Genomic DNA, 23,283 nt, shown 5'->3' on the forward strand with positions numbered 1-23,283 from the left:
ATGACAAAGCACAAAAGCTAATGGACTTAAAATGTGTAATGCGAATTAAATATATATATATATATATATATATATATCAGTTTGACAATAGCACAATAAGTCACGATGGTGGCTATAATCAATATTTTTATATCACCTTATTTAAAATGAAGCTCATTTAATGTCTTGAAAATATTTGTATACGAATTTCAATGTTATAAGAATTTCAAGTCCATTCAGAGTAGTGAAAACATTGTGGCCATTGTGTAGTGAAAAACCTCCCTGAACAAAAGCAAACAGATGCTTTTGTTTGCTTTTGTTCAGGGATTCCTCCATGTTTGTTGTTGTTGTTCTCATCCTAGCTGCTGTTAAATGTAGTTAAATAAAATATTTTTTTTGTTGTAATTCTAAGTTGTGATTCCAATCGTAAAGATTTAGCTAAATCGTAATTAACTTGTTAAAACCCCACCACTAATATATATATATATATATATATATCCATCCCACGGCCGACCAGACATTGTAGCAACAGAGAACCATGAGTGCCACATGTGGCTGTAATGTCCAAGTAGCGTCTCATAGAGCCATTAATGGCTTCTCACAATGACAGCAGCAGAAGACATGAAGCTCTTCAGACCCTCCTCCTCCTGTGTGAGATGAAAGGGTCCATTTCTCAGAAAATGAGAGGAAGACGGAGCGCAGCAGAATAAAAGGACATTATTAATGCTGGTATGATGGAGGCTTGTGATGGCCCCACATGTCCTCAGACATGAAGTGCACCTCTGGCAATGATGGTATTTATGAATTAAAAGGGAAAACTGCAGGTGGTAAGTCATTTTAAAGAAGCAACAGACTGTAATGGAGGAACAAGAAAGAGCAGATTTGTATTTGTGCAGTTCATTCGCTTTCCATCCTCTTTGTAGTTGGTTCGTCGGAGTCAAAACTACAATAAACCTGTCGTCTCCTTGCTTCTCCAGCAGACTTATGAACACGCCCACTGGCGCATTCAGGTGCGTCGCAATTCCTAGTGCCGCGTTCAAAACGTGAAATGAGTTCTGAGAATTTTCTCTCTATACCCCCCTCTAAAGTGGTGCCCCCAGGTAGGTGCCAACCGCAGTCAATTTATTTGTAAACATTGCTCCTCTTGGACAATTTAAAAAGGATCTACAGGGGTCCCCAAGTGGGGCTGCATGTTTGCCAAACAAAATAGTTTTGGAGGACATTTTGGCTTCATTGAAGTCACTAAAATCTGCACCTCTGTGATGCAATGGTGAATGTGCCTCTAGTCCCAACCCCAGTCCAACCACAGTTTGCCTGTGCAATATCAAATGCAATAAAAAAGGATTAAAATTACACACATATATATATATATATATATATATATATATAGTGGTTTTTCCACGTCTGCCATTTTCTTATTATACTTATCCCATTGTGTTTTTTTCTTTCGCTATTGCTCCCAGAGCTATTGCCGTAGCACTAGTGGGGCACTTCTATTTTTCTACCCAGAATTCCCAACATATTCCAGGATTTGTCCCCCAAAATTTCCCCATTGCAAATAAATGGCAGGAGGACGCAAAACCTCAGAAATGACATCCTAACCCATGACTTCAATGGTTCACAGCTCCTCCATACTGTCACCTCGAAACTCCATTAAAATCTTAAAATGTAGCCGCACTCCTCCGCAGTCGCCCTAAAATCAAAAACCTGAGCAAACTTGTATCATTTCCGCTCTAATGAGCCTCAAGTGACACCAGATTCGCGGAAAAAAAAATGTAGTCAAGCTGGCTAGAGTGGAGCAGAGCAGAAAGTTTAAGCCAAAAAATAATATTAATTGGACCGCTGTGATCAAAGGTGCAACACAGAAGCATTTGTCGTCACACTTGTCTTTCGTGTGATGTGCTCAGAAAGCCTGTAGCACACTCAACATTTCCGTGAGACCCACCAATGTGTAGCCAAAGCCAGGTTGCGCCTCCATTGACTCCCATTATAAAGGAGGAGCAGCTCCCCAGCAAAAACAGGAAACAATACTCATTTTCAGCTCGCCATCCTCTGCACCCTATTGACTGTAGAAACATGAAAATCAGGTCAGATATGGACGACAGCCCTCGGATTCTCACGACGTGTTTATTATATGTGCATCTGCCACGGTTTTCGAGATTCCGTCGTTTGTTCGGACGGTACGACTTGTTAAAGTCAGAGGGGAGGGGAGCGTTGCCATGACAACCAGGCTTGACCTGGGAGTTATGCCAAGGAAAACATGGCGATCTTTTGTGAACAATGTTTCGGAACATACCTGCGCTATTATGTGCTCTTAACAATGCAACCCACCCAGAGGGAGGACAAAAAACAACCATTTTCACAATCTTCAGGAACCATTTTCCTGACTCAGTGGATGCTGAAAGCCACATTGGAAAGTCAATGCTAAAGAAACAATTGAGACCCATGTACATGTGTCATGTGACTTCACTGTGACAACGTCTATGTCTCTGAAGAACAAAAACCCATCAAATGGGAATGTGAAATGTTTGTGTGTGCAGTTTGTACGCGACAATCTTCTGACCCAAGCGGCATCAGAGCTCATCTAAATGAGGAGTGCCTTCCAGACTCTTCGCCGAACTTCAGACGGAGCGGCGCTGATCCAGAATCCTGCCCCTTCAAAAGCCCTGTGGTCCTCAGATGACTGTCTGACAAAAGCTCCGGTGACATCTGCTGCTCCACAACACCCTCCACCCAGAGAGCATCATCAGTAACCGGCACCGAGACTCGCTGCATAAATCGGAGGTCATGTCTGGGGGATTAAACTCACTAGCAAGGAGGAAATCCTTTTAAGAAGAGACGGCATGAATTCAAATCTTCAGAAATTGGACATTAATTCCTTTATTGCAGAATTGATTTCATTTTGTAACACAGACAGCGCGTGCTCTCTCAAGAATATGGCATTCCTCTTTAAAGCGCGATAACATTCTATAGGGGCTTTTTTACGAGACCATTATATGACAGTCGGCGACTCCCACTCGGTTTTGCCCTACAGAGGACGGAGGAAATATTGATAAGTCACATAACGCATCCTGACTCGTAGCATCTGAATATTGCTAACACGCCGTGTAATAATTTACTTTAATGCAGTGCTATCGTTCAGTGCCATCAGTCTCATTACAGCTCCTGTGCTGCGATGGTTCCAATGGTTCAATGTTGAATAGACGGCCAGTATTAAAGTCTAGCGGCGCAGTGATCTGAACCCTCAGTTACAACGGCCGCAGGCTCATTGATTCACCCATGAGGCCACATCAAAAACGGCAGTCTTGTCAGGGCATGTCAACGTTCAGCCTTCTCATTCACAATGTAGCAGCAAGGTTTTCCTCTGACTAAATACTGTAAGAGGACTCAACATGTAAAAAAGTACGCAATTTAGAGGGGAAACCAGTAGGAAAAAAATGGGAAAGATATTAAAAAAGGAAATACTAGGGAAAAAAAACGAATATAAGTACGTGTAAGTCATATCAAATTTAAAAAAAAAGTGATTATTAAAAAGGAAATATTAGAATAAAAGACAAAAAACAAGAAAGATAAATATGATATGTTTTATTTTAAAAAATGAAATAAAAAATGCATTTAGTCTTATGGTTATTGTATTGCTTTAAAAAGTTGAGGTGATATTTTCAAAATGTATAACATATGTATGTAGAGTATGAATCTATTACTATGAATATCATGAGAAAAAAAACAGAATGACTCAAGTGGCAAATGTAAGGAGAAAACCCATAGAAAAAAATAAGTGTTTAAAATGGAAATGAAAAAAAAAAAGATTTTTGGAGAAAAAAAACATGTGTACAACCATAATTAATTACTCAAGTAGTAGAGTTTAGGAGAAACAATTGTTGAGGTAAAACGATAATCCAAAAAGGAAATTTTGAAGAAAAAAAGAAAAAAAAAAGAATTCGTATGGCAAGTAGACAGAAAATAAATGGCAAGGAGAATGTTGGGGGGCACAACAAATAAGTCAAAATACTCAGGGAAAATGTTTGAACATGAGATGTTGGGGGCTGACCTCAGGAGCCAAGCGGCCGCAGGTGGCCCCGGAACCACGCATTATTACATGACAAGCAAGACCTTACTGTGTGAGGAGCCAGGACAAGCCTCTTTGAGGAACCGCCCACTACTTAGAACAGAGTAAAATAAGATTCTCATCGCCATCGCAGATCACACTGTGATGGCAGCGCAGGTGTGTGTAGGGCTGCAGTCCAACACAAGTTACACACCAATAGATCACATCAACCATCACCTTCAGATCGGTCGTGAGGATTTGCACCTTTATATACAATTAGTCCAGGCTCCTGTGGAAATTCCCAACTTTGACTTCCTGAATTGTTTGGGTTTTTTTTTTTCAAAACTCAAGACTCAAAACTGAGATGACAACACAAGAGCAAGTCTCCCAGCAGGATCCACCAAGAAGCAGCACCATAACCCTCTGCACCACATGATAGTCACTCACTGCTTATCGAGGTTCATTCACTCGCTCAATAGAGGCGTTGACTATCGATCATTTTTCAGACTTCTGGTGTTGTCGACTCCTGGTCTGAGGTGAAGGTAGGATTGAAAATCGTGAACCTTCTGGTCGGCAATGAGGACTCGCTGCTGCTCCAACAGAGGTTCCTCTCTGACAGCACAGTCTAGTTTGGTCATGTTTAACACGCCGACCAGGAGACCTGACAACACAACTGGACACTGTCTCAGCCTGACACATTTGAAGAAGAATTAGGAATCATTTATCAAGGAAGAGTGTGAAATAGTGGGTAGAAATCGAACACTGTCCCTGGCTCACAGATGCAACAGTGAAAACGGGAAGCCAGCAGCTCACTCACTCACAGTTTCCCAGCTGCAGCCAGCCAGCACCGTGGTGAGAGTCAAGCCTCAGAATGGAGGAAAGGTCAGCGGAGTTGGCATCAAAACAAAAATCGAGTCAGGTCGGCGTGTTTCCCCTCAGCCTGTTGAGAAACGCCAGGATATCCCCATCGCACATCCTCCGCTCGCCGTCACTGCCGCTCCATGTCCACTCTCAGCGAAAGCAGCGGCAGTCTCTGGTGTGACTGAGAGTCAGATCCAGACGCTGCTGTTGCTACTGTGACTGCTCGACAATAAGCAAGAGCAGAGCGAGGGAGAGAAGGAGGCAGAGGGACGCGCAAGAGGGAGGGCACAGTGGAACGCTGATGGAGGGGAGAGAGAAAGAGCAACACAAGAGGGGTTGAGACATGAAGGAAGGAAGTTAATGGGCAGAACACAATGCAATAATATAAGAGCCGATATGACAAAATAGAGGAAGACAGGCTGGAGAGCAGGGGGTGGAGCTGTGTGTCACAGGCTCTCATGTGGCGTGTGACTCAGACGGCCAGAGCAGGAAGGGAAACTCTTGATGTGGCGACTCCAATGAAAGCCAACTCACATTACCTGAGCATGAATAAAACATAGGACAAAACACGTCTGAAAAACGGATAGAAAGGCGACATAAATAGCTGCACGGAGGCAAATGTGTTCCTAAAACACGGCGGAGATAAAGCCCACACTGACACTGGTTTCAACAACCTGGACTCAAACCCTGGATTAAGAGGGGTTTATTCTAAACGCGCTGACACCAAGAGGATGAGTAATTCTGGCACCGCAACAAACCCAGCTCCTGTTGCAGTCTGCGCGGAGCACACGGCGCTCTGCGAAGTGTGGCACACAAAAGCAAACGTGCGGCTTGTTCGCGGAGACGGTTCACCTTGCTACAAGAGTACTTCCATTTCCCGCGCGGCGATACGCCTATAAAAGATTCATCCCTGCGTCTAGGCTCGGCGCTGGCACGGTTGAGTCACGGAGCCACTGCCGTCTTCCATCGCACAAGAGGCACGACCCCCCGCAAAGGTTGTGCCTTCATCACAGGACACACGCTGAGCCGCACTGACGCGCTCCGGATAACCTTCAGTCCCGCTTGAATCAGACATCGTAAATCACCCAAACGTATACGCCGTATGACACATGTTCAAAAGCAGGCCTGAGGGCCAGTTGTGGCCCTTGATTGAGCTCCACACGGACCCCAACTTGGTGGGCCTTTTAAATACGACCACCGGAGTCGACACCAAGCTACATTTTTATATACAGATATATGGATTTATTTTCTGAATAAAATAACTCGACATACAGCTCAATACACCTTTACTTTACACTGGATAATGATGGTCACATTCAACCATCTTACCATAAAATACTATCCCGATACAGGAGTGGTGACACGATACATTGGCATTCGGTTTCAAGTACACATTATCCATCATTCTAAGGGGGGAAATCAGATACTGCAGTACAATATGATATGCATGGAAATGAGTTTGCTGCTATGACGTCAGTCCAGTTACTTTCAGTTAAATCTCAACAGAAGAATGAGATGAGATCCAAGTATCTATGTGTTAAATATTGACATAGCTGACATACAAAATCAAGACAATATCACGCAATACAACACTGATAAATATCGCACAACCAAGTATTGCAACACTTGAGTGAATGGATATTTTCTGACACCCCAGTATTATTATTATATATATAGTATTATTTACTTACTTTTTAAAAAGTATTTTTATGTGGTCTTAAGTATTTACTTTGAAGTATTTATCTGTGGTTCACTGTTCTTAAAATGTTAAAGTGTCATGGTGATCTTAACATATGTGTGTGGTTTTGAAACTTCGCCAACAGCTGTGACAAGAGGAATTTCTGTTTTTCTTTAGAACAATAAAGTTATCTATCTATATATGCATCTATCTGATAGCACGAGAAAAACACAAGTTTTTATATCCATATATTCTCAGTGAGTAATTGGAACCATAATACTGTATATACCTGCTTCAAAGCATGATAAAGCTTTATACTGAAATGCATGCAATGCTCTCACTAAAACAGCACTTAGGTACCATTGTTATGGCGACTCAAAATAAGTTATGATTAATGAGTCCATCTGCAGTCAGGGCTAAAACTAAAGTGAGCAAGCAGTAAGTTTGCAAACGGAGCAAAGAAACCAACATCATTCTTCAGGCAGACGTCCATCTTTGAGCAGCCTGAGGAGACCAGTCCGCATTTGTTTCTCTGGTTTTGCACTGTCTCACCATGTCTCCACCGCAGTGCTCAACAAGAGATTCACTGGAAAACTCACTAAAAGAAAAATATTTTTCTTGCCTCAATTTTAAGTTCAAAAACCTTGAAGCCGCTCGGGCATTAACGTAGTGTAGTGAATTCGGTTGGAAATAAGCATTTCCTTTCACTTTGCTGAGCAAGGCTGCCCCAAAGGTGTGCAGCACCTCACAAACAGACAAAATGAAAGCATAAAAAAAACAAAAAACAATTTATTTTCCTCCCAAACTCAGGGAGGATGGCCACCTTGCAATAAAACCTGGACACTAAATTCATTTCCAAGTGCAAAGCTGTTCCTTATGGCATGCACCCTTCATTTGCATTGCGAACGCATGAACTTAAACCTGCCAGAAAATATCACACAATGACACTTACTCTCCGAAACCTCACTCAACACAATAAAAGCATAGAAAATCCGAGATGAAAGCTACTTCAAAAAGCTAATGGAGCTCAATGGGAACTGGCAGTTTTTTTTAATGCCCCGCTTTGAAGTTTGAATTGTTTGACATATTCAAAGGTTTCTAAACTTTGAGCTTCTGAATGGCGCAATGCGAGACTGGTGGGGCTTCATTATACATCACTACACCTACATAACCCGAGCGGCTGATGGAAGCCATTTAAAGCTCTCCCCCCCGATTCCGCGCTGGAGACAGGAGCACAGAGGAGGAGAAAATATGACACCGACACTCTTTCCAGAAACTCCCACTGATAGCACAAAGCTCAATCCATCCATTCTAGGGTTGTTTGGGGTTTGCCTCACGCCCTCTCAGTTTAGCGTGGCCATCAGAACAGCTCATGAGTCACCATGCTTCGATACTGCACACCTATTCACTGGTTAAAATGGTGCATTGCAAACATTTAAACATGTACAAGTGTTACTTTCCACATCTGAGCTGTTATTGTGGAGGGTCAAGTTCCTGTCCAGTGCTTAGTTTTGTTGTTCCTTTGTTAGTTGAGCTTGAGATGTTGTTCCTCACTGTGGATTTCTCCAATAAATTGTGGACTTGTTGGACTGGTTTTCTGTTGAAGTGACAATTGGACTCCTTGTCGGTCAATGAAGACATGTATTTCAAAAAGCTTTCAACAGTGAGGAAGCCAAACTACTCTTCACCCTCGACTGGATACTCAAGTACTACTGAATATTCCTTTAAATTCCACTGAGTTAGTTCTGTACCTGCTGCAGATCAACTTGGGTGCACCTGAACATCGCATAACTCTTGACTGGGACAAGAAAAGAGTCTTCACCACAACTGTTCAATTCAGTGAACAGTGCCTTGTTTGTGCCACAGTGACATATATCATAGTGAGCATGAACGTCAGGTGAGTGTGTGACAGTGATCCAGTAAATTACAGTGTTACCGCTACATAAAAACAGACATGTTGCATGAACCATTCACATGAATACTGAGCCTATATTTGTGCACATTTAAGGGCCATATTAAGGACTTCAACTGGTACTCAGGAAATGTCGAATCATGACTTCTAAACCACCCTAAGACCCTTCCCCTTTTATCACCCTTCAATGTTTATTGTTCGACAACACTATCAGGAAGTAGCGTAGCAAACATGAAGCAGCATTATATGCAAACAATGGAAGACGGAGTGTGAGTGTGCCACTAAATGACAGCGATGTGACCCCTCTACTCTAACTGGTGCTTTAGACGTGCAGGTCCCCTCTCAACTGATGGCGACTTTGAGCGAGTGCCACTGTTTCCATAGTCCAGCACAGCTCACAGCCAGCGTGTTCCACCTGCTGCTACACAGCGCCTTGTTGGTAGAAGAAAAGGAACCACCCCTGGCTTTTGATATTCCTCTGGCCCCATTCTTCAGCGAGACTGGTCCCAGGCGTGCTACTTTATTCTACTTTGGAAAAAGATCAATGAGGCAAAGAGCATTTTTATTTTCGCGGATTTTGGGGTTCAGCTTTTTTTTTTTCCTTTTATCTTCTGGTCTGTGATAAATCTACATCACACGTACATAGATCAGGTTTGTTCCGATCCTTTACACAGAACATGAGTTTTGTACAGTAGATGCCTTGGGAGGCATATGGTGTTTTGTGGGGTATGAGAAAAGTACTTTTCCCTTGCAAACTGAGGCAAAGCTGCACACTGAAAGTGTGGTAACACTTTAGATTGGGGAATAACTTAACTACTAATACAGTAATTACTTGCTTATAACGGTCTATTACTGTCAGTAACTATGATGGTGACCATCCCTGAGTACAGCGTAGACCGGCTACACAACATAATACTAATAATATTTAATAATAAAAGAACATATAAAGATTCATTACTGGCTTATATGTAGTGTATTTAAGTGGGAATATGTAGCGTATTTATGGTAGTATACTGTATGTTCGCAGATCAAAGGTGCGACCGAATTTGCGAATGAAACTAACACGAGCAAGAAAAGAATTGGACTGAACAACAGTACAAGCAGAAACACAAAGAGAATGGAGTGTGGAGCAGCAATTTTGCTCCACAAATGCACACAATGGAACTCAGGTACAACAGACATGCAATTGAGGCAAGATATTTATATGACTATTCATCGAAATGAACATGATTTTTATCCTTCGATTCTGCATAAATCCGCACGAGCCTCCAGACACAGCCGGCGATGGTGAGTCTCCAGGGAATATTCGCTTCTTTTACCAGACTACAGTTATGAATAAGAATAAGTTCTGAGCTGCGCTGCCTGGTCAAATAAAGGTTAAATGATAAATAAATATTTTCTCTTCTCACTTTGATGTGTTTGGTGAGCGTAACCAGCTTCATGCATCATGATGTTTCCAGCACGACAGTATGGGTTTAGCTCTCTCTGAAAACACGCTGCCAGGAAGAGCTATGAGAGGAGCAGTTGCATATGCAGTTAGAACACTTGTGTTCGCCGTCAGCACAGACACATCGGAGCTGTAAACACGACGACAAAAACAAGACTTGTCTGAAACCTGCAGACTAATGTGTGTGTGTGTGACATCAGCGTCCTCTGACTCATCTGCGTTTGATTTACAGCCTGCAGGCGAATGGTGGACCATTTCTAACAACTTAGACTGTAATGGCAGCGAATGCAGATGATCTCAGACTTCACACAGGAGCCACCCACGATAAATGATGTTCGTCTGACCTCCGTTTACTGGAGACAACACTTGTCCACGACCATGACACCTCAGTCCTTGGCTGATGACGGTGCAGTTCTACAGCGCCATCTCATCATCCTTTCCTTTCACTACTCAGACAGACAAATACGGACAGAAGTTCTTGAAGAGAAGGAGGTTAACCATCTCCCTGGTTTCTCCAGAGACTGGAAATCTCTTGGTCAAACCCTTTACTTCCACAATTACATGGCTTATTTTTGTGGGAATTTGTTCATGTTTTTGCCAGTTACATATACACTTCAGCCAGTTATTCATTTTAAAGAAAAAGAAACACAAACTCGATGTGTAGTTAGCAACAACCTCTGGTCCTGCTGACCACCTGGAACCAGCAACCATCACCAGAAACACCCCAACTGATATTGTGTACCACACGTTGCACCACACAACCACAACATTGTATTTTTGTAAATATGTTATGATGACGACCTGTTTGCACTAACCACTTACTTATTTCTAACAACTTCAGAGCTCCTGTCACGGTGAATTTCTCCTTTGTGAGATCAATAAAGTCTATCTCATCTTACCTCCCCAAAATGAAGCCGCTTCCCCACTCACTGCCCAACAAAATAAAGAGTCATGTAGCGCTGACACTGCTGCTCCTTCAGTCTGGCCCCTCCCACTGAACTGAATACATCATTGGAGATTGCTCCTTTTCCGACAACACAGAATTAAATGACATCACCCAGACTGTGAAGGATAGTCGGAAGCCGACAAAACTCCCGACACGTGATTCCGCTCTGCGTTCATGTGGTGCCGGTACAGAGTGAAATCTCTCGACAGGATAGTTACGGTGGTTTGAAATGTGCACAGCATATCCGCCACAACTGTCAACAAAAGTTTAGTATCTGTGTTCATTTTATTATTTTGCAGTAAAACCCAAATTCCTCGCGTCTGTTTCCGCCCCTCTCCCTCTGCTAAAAACACAGAAGTCGCTCAGACAGTTGGAGATGAAGGAAGACCTGGACTTGCCTTGTTTTTACAGTGACATTCACACATCACCCAGACGTGGTGACGCTGCTGCTCTTGAATAAAGGTCACGAAGCTGAAATGTTTTGGCCGTTTGTTTTGAAATAATCCGACATTTTCAATTTCGTATCCGCCAAACACGTGACTGCATGCTCCAAATGCTGTGTACTTCTTGTCATGCTATTCATGCAGCTCTTCAGGCGTGTACTGCATTTGCTTCGAGCACTTACTGCCACAATAACCTCACTGAATGACTTATTCCTCCACGTGCTGAAAATCGCCTTCCTTTGCGCTGTTTTGCTGACAAACAACACGAAAGTGCCCTGTATTCCTTCGACCTCCTCACTGGAGTTCAAGGCCTTTTTTTTGGATTAAACCTACATTCAACAAAAATGTTCCAATTTGAGCAAAATATATTTAAAAATATTGGCCTTTTTCATGCATCTTTGTATGTCTCTCTTCCTTTTCACAGCTGGCATGAATCCAAAACTAAATAATTCAGTTAGCTCCAAAGAAGTTTTTGCATTTTATTTCCACTAATTGCATTTACAATTCTCTTCAGGCTTCCTTCGCAAAATTGATTTTTTTTTTTTTTTTGGAGTCGGAGATTTTTCTCTCTTGCAATCAGACAACAGCACAGTCCAGAATAGATTTGATAAAGAGACAAATGGCGAAGGAGCGCGCGCCATTCTTACTGCAAGGTCGTGTATTTTTAGCCCCATCCCTCGAGGAGAAACTCACGGTACGTTCACGTTGCTGTATTTGCTGCATGCAAATTCTGGTGACGCAGAAACTTCTGAAACATTCACGGTGAGTTTTTCTACAGCAAACACAAATGGATACTCACTGTGAGCAGACTTCTAAGAAAGCCTGGCTCCCACAGGGGAAAACATCGCAGTAGTTCTTCACCTGCTGCTTGGCGCAGCCGAGTCTGGAAATCTCAACACGTTGAGGCGAACAATGCTTCTCCTCTCATGTGACTGATCTCTATTTTGGGGAAACTTTGATTGTGTGTTGCCTCAGACAGTCATATGTTTAAAAAAGCAACAGTGCGGGTTGAAAGTCCAAAGCTGCTGCTGACACACACGTCCCTCAGCTTGTCAATGTCAACGCTCGCCCCAAAACAAAATTCAAATAAATGTAGAAATATCTACCAGAGAAAGACTGGCTGGTGATTGAAGTATTCCTCCAGTAACAAAGGATTGTAGAAATCACCGGTTTAGCTCTTGGAGCTTTTATTATACATTCTTTGAATATAATTCCTCCACTTGGGCCACTTGAAACTTTCTTCAGTGCCTCAAGAACGAGACAACCACAACATCTGGTCATGGTGTCACATGGTAAAGGCCTTGGCTGTGCTCTCCAAAAATAAATAAATAGACAAATAAACAACTTCACGACAACGCAATAACTGTTGATCTTCCTTAACGTCTAAACAAATCTCCAATACCACTTTTACCTCAGAACACTCGGGCTCACCCTCACTCACCCTGACCGAAGAAAGATAAAACTGGCGGAACACAGTCTGCGCAGTAGTCCAGTCCACATCAACCGAGACAAAGACCTGACAAACCTGACTTGTTTGAGCCACACTGTGCTATTAAACTGTCTGGTCCCTGGTTCCATCAGGCTGTTTATAAGCAGATGGGCAGGTAGAGAAAGATCTTTGGCTGCTTATTCACGAATGAATATCAGCAGGAAAAGCGTCTTCTCCTTTCTACCCAAGTCTCTCTTTCTATCGAGTGCTTTTCACCGGCGCACATTTAACAATGCTCTAAACTCAAGAAGTGAACCAGGGACATGAACAGTCTTTCAAAGGGGAACTGCCATATACCCTTTTCATGACTACTTCCCTCCTCATCTTCAGAGTAGACGGTTGTCTTGTCCTATTTACTCCTGATTCTTCGGTCCTCCTCACCTCTTCATGACGCCTTCATTGCCTCACTTCCTGCGTCTTAAATCTGCATGTGCTCCTGCTGCTTTTCAGAATATATGAGCCACCAACTAGTCTCGCTCCTTAGGGGCCACATATTGACCACAGCCAAGTGGACATTTGCTTCACACGAAACACAAAAATTGTATTTCGAGAAGAGGACCAGCAGTGCCACCCCATGGCTTAACCCTTAGCCCAGCCGTCATATGTGATGGACAATCTGGTGAATTGCTGCGAGCGGCGTCCCGTAGGAGGGGTGACATTTGATTCAAGTGAAAGCCTGAAGCTTCAACATGTGACACGGAAGGCTGACTTCCACATCCCCTTGGGACACAAAAGTCAGCTTGACTATTGATAATATCAGGGATACCAGTATCTGTGCGGTCCCCAAATACGTAGTCGTACTCATGAAATGGCCACTGATACCACGTAACCGATACCACTACTGCAGCACGCAATTTTTGAGTATCAGTATGTGACAATTTTACAAAATTTGTGTTCATACCGCAGTAAAACTTGTGACCATCATGTACAGGAAAAACATAATAGATGACATATCTGGAAAAAAAGGAACTTGCAATAATGTCAGTACTCACTAGTTTCAGTGAGTACTGAAATACAAGTACTTGTACACGACTAGTTTTTTGCTGAGAAGAATATGTGAGAGAGGATTAGATTGTCGTGACTTTTGTAAGAGTCTGTCAGGTGTCAGGTCATATCAGCACAAGTCTGAGTTGGATCATCCTTTTGTCCACTCAAAACTGGCAAATTTCAGTCAGTGGAAATGGATTTTTTGGACCCTGATACAGAGTGGCTTCTTTTCACTTTTTATGAATGACCTCTACGTTTCCTAACACACCAACTGCAAAGCGAATAAACGGCATGACTAAACGAAAAAAGGCGAAGTTTGACACAACTATCAAAGTACATCAGAAACGTGATGAAATACATAACATTCTGAATTTAAATGAACTATCGCAGAATTTGACTTGACTGTCAAACAGTTTTTGTTTGGAAGACGGACGATGTCTGTGGGAAACTGAGCCGAAGAAGGCTACTCTTAAAGGCCTAGTTTTGCCATGTTGAATGTTTTGGTATAGGACAAGCGTTTTCATTGATCGGATGTGTGCTCGCCCCAAATATCGACCTCGGTCCGAAAAAATAAAATTTGGAATTTGGCTCAGTGAATCGGTGAGTTGCAAACCTACATTGAAAAACAGCAGATTCAAACCTCCTCCCGCTCCACGTGTGAACTATTCATACGAAAAGTATGGCCCACACTGTTGGGCTTGGAATGCAATGAAACACAAAACCTTCCACTACGAATGTCTTGCATTTTGCTGTGTTCGTATTGCAGTACATTTTTTCTGAGAGCACGACACCACCACGTACATGTCTGGCATGTGCACTACATCATTTTTCCGTTTACCAGAAACAATAGAAGACTGGAAAAGATCGGATAGAAAAAGATCTTTGTGGCTCTACAGTTCTGCCTCTGTATCAGTAAGAAGCAAGGACGTTTGCAGAAAACTGCTCTATAAGCCTTCCATGAACTGGGGAATGAACATTGCCATCTGACAGCACAAAGGAACTTCAGGAGACTCTATCCTGAGCAGTCACATCTCATTACAGTATATATTCCAACAAGAAAAGGATGGCGGTTGTGATGCTTTTACGTCGTGGTGAAAAGCTGCTGGCTCTCCCGCAGGCCAGTGGGGCTCCAGGCAACACCACACTCCGCCACGCTTTGTCTCGACAACACACTCAAACACAAATGGCAAAATAATATGCTTGCTCACGCCTGAAATGTTTGATAGCGCTCTCTTCCTGGGAAAGCCGGGCTAATGGAGCTGTGAGAGTAAACAGCTCGGATCAAACCAACTCTGGTGTCACTCTGAAGAGCGGGAGACAATTACCAAGATCAATGGTGCAGCTCAAAGGTAGTTAGCAGCTCAGACGGGGCGACAGACAGGGATTGATGCCTCATAGGTCGGACGCAGTCAGCTCCACTCTGAGTACCATCCGAACATTTACACTGCACTCCCTCACCGGTGAACACAAAGGTGTTGTCATCCAAGATTCACGCCAAGAGTTAAAATAGGTTTGGTTCTGATGGCTTCATCATCGCGCTGGATCGGTTTGCGTCTGAGTGTGAAGCGGCTGGCATGAGGATCAGCACCTCTAAGTCCGAGACCATGGTTCTCAACCGGAAACGGATGGATTGCTCTCTCCAGGTAGGGACTGAGATCTTGCCTCAAGTGGAGAAGTTTAAGTATCTCGGGGTGTTGTTCTCATGTGAGGGGATTATGGAGTTGGAGATTGGTCGGCGAATTGGGGCAGCAGCGGCGGTATTGCAATCCCTTTGCCGCACTGTTGTCCATAAGAGAGAGCTGAGCCAGAAGGCAAAGCTCTCTATATACCGATCAATCTTCGTCCCGACCCTCACCTACGGTCATGAGCTTTGGGTCATGGGTCGTCTCCTTTAGAGATAGGGTGACAAGTTCTGTCACTCGGGAGAGGCTCGGAGTAGAGCCGCTGCTTCTCCACATTGAGAGGAGTCAGCTGAGGTGTTTCGGGCATCTCATCAGGATGCCTCCCTTCGGAGGTGTTCCAGACACGTCCAGCTGGGAGCAGACCGAGGGGTCGACCCAGGACCAGGTGGAGAGATTAAATCTCTTCACTGGCCTGGGAGCGTCTCAGGATCCCCCAGTCGGAGCTGGGTGATGTCGATCGGGAGAAGGGCGTTTGGCGTGACCTCCTGAAGCTGCTGCCCCCGCGACCCGGCAACGGATAAGCGGGCAACGATGGATGGATGGATAGATGGACTGTGAGAGGGACCCTTCAACCCTGCAAAGGATAAGAGTGTGACCCATTTCAGTGACAATTTAAACCTCACATCATGTCGTTCATCATGGGTCAAATATAAATGTACATTTTTCCACATTTAAATTCTCATATGTGAGGCTGTGATGGTGAACATGGCTGCTGCGCTTCTGTTGGATCAGCAGTAGTTGAGAGGGAAGCCTTTGGTAAACTTGACTTGAAATCCTCTTTACTTCCCCATCGCCGTTCTCCCTGCCACTGTATTTGGTTTTTCTTTTCAGACAAACAGTGAAACAGCGTGAAAAGTTGTCAGAGTTCATTTGTCGAAATGATGATGGGTAACAAGCCAACAAGTCCCATCCGCCTACTTATCATTAATATGATTCGATGCGGCGCCGATGAATAATGAATGACATTTAACGGATAAAAAAGCGATGGCCTCATCTGCGGCAGTAAAACCACACAAAGTTTGTCAGGAAAACACTGAATGTTAAAGTTCAAAAACGGGGATGACACAAGCAAATGTCATGCGAAAATAAAGATGGTGAATCGTTCCATGTCCGCGTGTGTGCGTGCGTGTGTGCACCCCGCACACCCACTCCTGTGAGCGGAACACTGCTGACACCAAGCCCAATATTTGCCTGAGCTGAGGCTGCTGCTTTGGTGGCAAACTTCTGTTCTCAAACAACTCTTTTATTAATAAATGAAAACCCTCAGTGACAACATACAAAACACAACTGTATATGTGTTTTTAATAACTCGCCGCAGTATCACGCACACACACGTTTGTATTGCTGTCTCTGTGGAGACATTGTGAGGTTTCTCATTGTCATAACCCTTTCCCCAGCCTCTGCCCCTGAAGCTAACCATCCACAACACATGGCCAACCTGAACCAGGACTCTGAAGCAGACTGAACCCCAATTATAATCACCTCCCTATTTTGAAGTCTTCACCCTCTAGTTGAGGTTTGGATCTGTAGGGACCAGCAAAAAAGGTCCCCACAAAGACATAAGGTCCCAGGGGGATAGTGTTTTGTCAAGAACTGGTCCCCCCTGAAGCAGTATAAAGAAGCCCATGCACACACTCGCTCACCCAGACACAAACTGAAACCCTCTTCTAGAGCCAGTGTGTCTCTTCATCCAGCACTATTCCTTAGTTTTTCTTAGTAGTTCCGCGCTGAAAGTGCTGCTTTCTTTTCAAAACAATGTGTTTTTTATTATTTGCATTGGTATTCGAATATCACCGATTTTCCCTTCATCCATTTCGTGACAGCTCTTCTGTTTTAAATGTCAATATTGCGGTTGTTTTATTAAACTGAAAACACACCTTAGACCTTCACTCACTTATCTTTGTTACTGAAGTATCGTCCCCTCACATTACATCTTTGCAGAGTGACAGGTGTGTTGCAACCCGTCCTCACTCCCACGGCGTGATATATTGATGTTGGGAAAGTGGACTTTGGCGTCCTATACTGAAAAATAAAACAGCATTTTCGTCATTTGACTGTAACTTTATGTTCATACCGTTTTTGTGGTCCACTTCCACCAGTAAAAAGTCTTCCAGCAAAAATAAACATTTTGTCATTCAAGTGGGCCGAGTATCTCAGAACTAAATGTGAAGTGCCAGCTCAGAAAAAATAAATAAATAAAATAGAAGCAGCCACTTTGCTGCGCATTCATGACGGTTCCTCGGCCAGGAAGCCGAAATACTCCCCTGTCATGAAGACATTTCAAGTGGATCTCAATAGGAGCAATCAAATTCCTTGAGTTTCAGCATCTCTCTCTGGCTTCCAATATGTTGATCCTGGGATCAGCCGCGCAGAGGCCCAATCTCTGCTGTCAGAGTGGTGCACCACACTGTCTGCCCCTGAAAACCAGGCGTGTCAAACTCCATCAGGCAAGTGGGCAATACTTCAAACGCAGAACAATCCAAAGAGAAATCTGATTTATTGAACCGTCTCTAAGTATGTTTCTTTAATAAGGAACACTAGCGTAAACATATTGTGAAACCAGAGCAGTTATTGGAGGGTTATTTTAGCGCACGGCGTCAGTGGTTAGCTTCAGAAAACGCCCGTCACCACTGACTCACAACAAGGGCTTTCACGCTACCTACTTTTCATTTACCTATAAAAGGAAATCACCGTCATTTCCCGACTATAGAGTGCAGTGGAGTATTAACCCCCCACACTAAATTTGTGAAGGAAAATAGATCTTTAAGCCACGGGTGCAGTGGTGCTGTCTGCACCGTAGAAAGATCAGTGGTTCTTAAAAATGCATGAGGATCACTTCTAAACTAGTTTTGATCATGGAGACTGACTCATGAAAGAAACTGGGCAATGTTCTGAACTGCAATCATGAACTCCTCACATCTGTTATTGACATTAAAATACTCAGAATGTCCAAAGTTCCGACACCACAGCCAGTCCAATCTGCTGCTTTTCGTCTCTGGTCCAGCAGGACACATTTGGAGCACTTTAAAGTCAAGAAAACGCCTGGGGTTTCATCAGTTTGAAGCTCAACATTTTGGCTTCATGACTTCTTTGGCCAGTAAAAATCCATATATTAGCTGCGTCGTCGCAAGCTGCAGCCATGAGAAAAAAATAGCGGAGTACTGTCCAGAAATTACGGAACATTTTAAGGAACTTTCCAGATGAATTTCCGTAATGCTGCTGGCTCTGTGAGGGCAAATCTTGAAGCCTAATCTTTGTTGGTCATGATATCGACATGGACACAGTGAGGCAGTAAGTAAGGACATGAATCGGACGGAGGTGACTGCGGAGGATGTGCAAGGCCGGTTAGGGTGGCGTGAGGTGTTGCAAGACGAAGCACTGACCCACTCTTTTCATCTGATACAGATCAGATTTCTCTGACTACAGTCAACTGTGCACAAACGCATCCAAAACTAGATCCCTCCACTAGTCCCAGAGCAAATTACCAGCGTAAACTATTTGTTCTGCGACCTCCGAAAAAAGTTAAGTCGCAAGTGGATTTCTGTCAGGTGTGTTAGTGAGTCATTATTCTCAGCTCATGCAGGCCCACACACGCACACGCCCACAGACAGTGACAGATAGTCAGGATAAAGTAAATCAATCGGTGAGTAAACAGACAAGAGGGTTTCAAAGAAGCGGTGTCACTTGATCAAGAAAATGTTTGTGAATCAGATGTTTGTACAGAAACGGTCTCCGTTATTACAGAACCTGATGTTCCTGAAAAGACCAAAAATACTGACTCCATGGAGGAGGACGTGACTCTGTTGCTGGGAAATATTTGTCTCATTGTGTGCCGTCATAAAGATGATGTTATGACACTGAGCAATGTTTCTTGTCACCCATTTCAGGAAGTGAAACCTGTACATCGATTCATGTGCCATCGAGTCAAATATTGCAAGCCTTTGTTTTCTTGACATTTGATGATTTTGCTGTACAGATAATGAAAACCTGAATTCAGTGTCTCAGGACATGACGTCTCCACTCCCCCTCCAGACCTCCAAATGAAGTGGAAAGTTTCCACAGCCAGTGATGGTTTGAGTTGCCAAGTCGTCGACTGGTGTTGATCCACCGCTGTTTCTGATGTCAGCAAGCTCATCTAAAGGACATGTATGGAGCACTTCGGTCGGCCGACAAGCTTCACTGAGATGTCATTTCCAGCAGGACCTGGCACCTGCCCTTACTATGGACGCTACCAAAAGCTGGTTCAACCACCAGGTGTTAGTGAGAAAACCCCACGGTGAATCTAGGGGTGTGGCCAAGAGGAGCATGAGCGACACCAGAGTCAACCATAGCAACCTGAAGGTTGCTATCAAAGCAGGTTGGGCTTCCCACCTGAGCTGCACCGCTGGCAACCAGGCCCAACTAAATGAATAACATAATAATAATAATAATAGCAAAAGCACTATGTAGTGCTTTACAGGCAAAGACGGACAGCCAGGCCTTCAGTGATCGAGAAAAGGAAACGTTCGGAGGCTGTTGCATAAATGCAAACCTATAAAAGTGAGGTTTTATGGGTGGCGGTGCACGTTGTGTTTGGGATCTCCTCTGGCAGTGGACGGGGAGCAAGTGCAGAGAGGCTCACACTGGAGTGATGTGCTGCCATCTGTTAGAGCCAGTTGGAAGCCCTGCTGCTGAGTTCTGAACCAGCAGGAGGTGTGAGAGAGATTTCCTCCTGATGCTACAGAGGAGAGGTTACAGTCGTCCAGGTGGGAGGATATGAACGCATGAATGAGTTTGTCTAAGTTTCTCTGTGATCAGCTCTAGATCAGACATAAACTCAGAGCCTGTTTTATTGGTGCAAAATTCCTCTTTTTCTCAGATCATGCTTTTTTTTCAGCACAACCAGACATTTTTTGAGACGTCTGATTTGAAGGCACTTTATTTTTTGGTACCCAAAACTTATTTTAACGCACAAAAACATTGTCAAAAAAGCAAATAAAAAGCGGAAAAAATGTATTACCTATTAAACATTACAGGATAGAGTGTGGGCAAAATAGCCAGACAATTCCCCAGTAGGGAAACCTTTTTCGACTGTTCACGAGAATCTCTCCAGGTTATTCTTTTCACTTTCACTTGCTGACAAGGACTACAATACACACACATCACACCCCCATATGGTATCTTGACGTACGACGTTGAAGCGAGGGGTTAAAGCCATTCTAACTGGGACTCCAGTATGTTTTAGCACAGAGGTGGGCAGTTAAATTTCCTAAAGGGCCACATTATAAACTGTGACAGTAGTGAGGGGCCATCATGCCAAAAGGAAGGCGGCGATGTCTAAGAAATATGACGGGACAAAAAAAAATCTTACGTAACAAAGAACGAACCATTCAATGGAAGCAAAGATATTAAGAAGTGCAAATATGGCATGAAACCTATAAAAATATTGCATTTTTTAGGCAATTATGCAATTTAAGTTGAATATAAATAATGAAACTAGAGCAAAAATATCTATGAAATATTAAAAGGAAATTAGAATATATATTTTCAATTTTCTTTTCATGTATTTTGAGGAACAAAAAATACTCACTAAAATGGCAGATGAAAAGAAATTTAAGTCCTGAACATGTTATAATCATTCTTGAAATAGTAATGCTAAGAAAGAAACAAGACAAAAAAATAGTCCAAAAAATGACTACTTGTCAGTTGTATAGTTTTAGTCCGACCTCATGAGGGCCGCAAAAACACAGGAAAAGGGCCGCATATGGCCCCCGGGCCGCACTTTGCCCAGGTCTGTTTTAGCAGCTCACGTTTTTCCCCATCATGAGACCAGACAAGCCTTTATAGACGATTAGCTTCACTCGGTTGCTTTTAACGCGTGTGTTCTGTTCTAACAAGCATTTTAATGAACGGCAGCCAGAACCATTGAAGCCTGGAGAGCGCTTGCTTTTCAATAACTGTAAATATTCATTGCCGCCACAGTGATCCGCTCTAATTGGAGGCAGCAGACTGCAGCGGAGACAATGACAAACAAGGAGATGGCGCGCCTCTCTCATATATAAAACCATGGAAAGCAGTTGGCGCTTTGGTGGCGGGCGAAAGCATTTCGCTAAAACATGTGTTTATTGTGACACGTTGAACTGCAAACAATCCAGCCACAGGGCTTTTTAGGTGCCACGTGCTGCGTGACAGGCTCTGACACTGGCGCTCGGGATTCACGGCCTGTTGAATGCCGCCTTCCTCAGGGAGCCGAAATGTATAAGTTGTTCAAATTGCTTTCTGTCTGACTTCGACACTGTTGCTGGTTCACTAAATTGAACAGGATTTTCTCTTTATTAAGATGAGACGGGCCTCACAGATTTGGAAGCTTCGCAGGCAATTGGCCCATCAGAATGAAACGCTGCAGAAGCACTTTCATTCATGACCGCATCAGCTTTTTTGACTTATAAACTCCATTAATGTTGATGAGAATTACGGCAATGCCAATCCATCATGGGAAAAAGGCAGTTTTGCTTGATGGAATATTGGAGCGATTTTTAATACTAAGGACATGAAAAACGTGTGAAAACCCGGCTACACCCAGACGAGGATGGGGTCAGGAGGTCAAAGGTGAGATTCAAAAAGGCAGCGCAAAGGCGGGTGGCGACTCAGTGGGACACTGTTGAAGTCGAGCCCACATAGCCCGAGGCCTGGTTGCGACTGAGACCCAGACCAAGCCCAAGACTTTCAGGGGGCGAGACCGACTCAAGGCACAGACCAATGAGGGCAGTAAGAAATACATGTGCATGGCTACTAGACTTTATTCTTGGTCTCTCTGTCAGGTTGGGTGATCTCTCCACAACACGGCAGGGGCTGGGCAGAGTGACAGAACCAGAATCGACTGAACTCACGTCAACTCATTTCCTGATATCGATGTTGCCATTGCGAGTGACTAGAGGGGACAAGACTAGAAACTAGTTTATCAGCAGGACAGCTCATGTGAAGAATCAAGAAAGTCAGAAGGACACCAGAAGAGTAGAGCCGAGGGTTTGAAAATGGTCCGGGAAACCCACCACAGAAGCCTAACTCTGGTCTCCCCATGGACTGACTTCTAACAAGCTGCAGAAAATAGATAAAAACAATATCAATCTGTTTCAAATTCCATATTCTTGGACAGTGTATCCACCTGTGATGGCCATCTGAACTACACAGCAAAGCGAAATGGCTCTTACCGTCTTTGTTTCCTTTCTTAACCAACAACCAAAGGGCTTTACACGAAGCCACCCATTCACAAATACACACATCTGAACCGCCACAAGCAAGCCAATAAAAACTATACGAGGTTGACTGACAAACTGGACGTGGAAGTGAGGAATGTGAATGTGGTCAAAAGGTATGAAGGCAACACATGACGCATTTCTCTGTCGCACAAATGTTACTGGATAGTATCTTGTTCTTAGACACAACAACACAAACAAGTCAGGAACTGCAACCCCTTGACCACTGGAGCCGTGTTGCCCCGAAACAAAGCTCAGGTGGTCAGACTCATGCGTGAAATGTCCTTGAACTTAACTCAAAGCTGTTCACACTGACTCACATCAAATCAGGAACACGTTTCCCTCTGTATGTCTCTGTCTCTGGCGGGAAGCAGATGAGAAGACTGTGTGTGTGACCAGACAAACCCTGCTCCTTTGCTATCCAGTAACATCGGTGCGACAGAGAAATACGTCACGTGCTGCCTTCACACCTCGACCACATTCACATTCCTCACTTCCACGTCCAATTTGTTACTCAACCTCACGTAGGTTTTATTGGCCGCATCAAAAAATTGGGCGCCGTGGGGAGATAACTGG

General features: G+C 43.7%; 1 protein-coding gene across 9 annotated transcripts in view; it reads right to left on the minus strand.

Annotated features, from left to right (window-relative positions):
• Positions 1 to 23,283, minus strand: part of inpp4b (inositol polyphosphate-4-phosphatase type II B) — a 134,638-nt gene that overhangs the window by 84,490 nt on the left and 26,865 nt on the right. Inside the window, exon 1 of one of the 9 annotated variants that reach the window (XM_053854997.1) lies at positions 4,849 to 5,232. The exons of 7 other annotated variants lie outside the window; for them this stretch is intronic. The gene's annotated coding sequence lies outside the window, so the exon portion shown is untranslated. Of the gene's footprint in view, positions 1 to 4,844; positions 5,233 to 23,283 lie in introns of those variants that run through there. One more of the 9 variants, XM_053854998.1, reaches the window with a different exon arrangement.

The sequence above is a fragment of the Synchiropus splendidus genome, chromosome 2, assembly GCF_027744825.2.
Source record: "Synchiropus splendidus isolate RoL2022-P1 chromosome 2, RoL_Sspl_1.0, whole genome shotgun sequence".
Lineage (NCBI taxonomy): Eukaryota > Metazoa > Chordata > Actinopteri > Syngnathiformes > Callionymidae > Synchiropus > Synchiropus splendidus.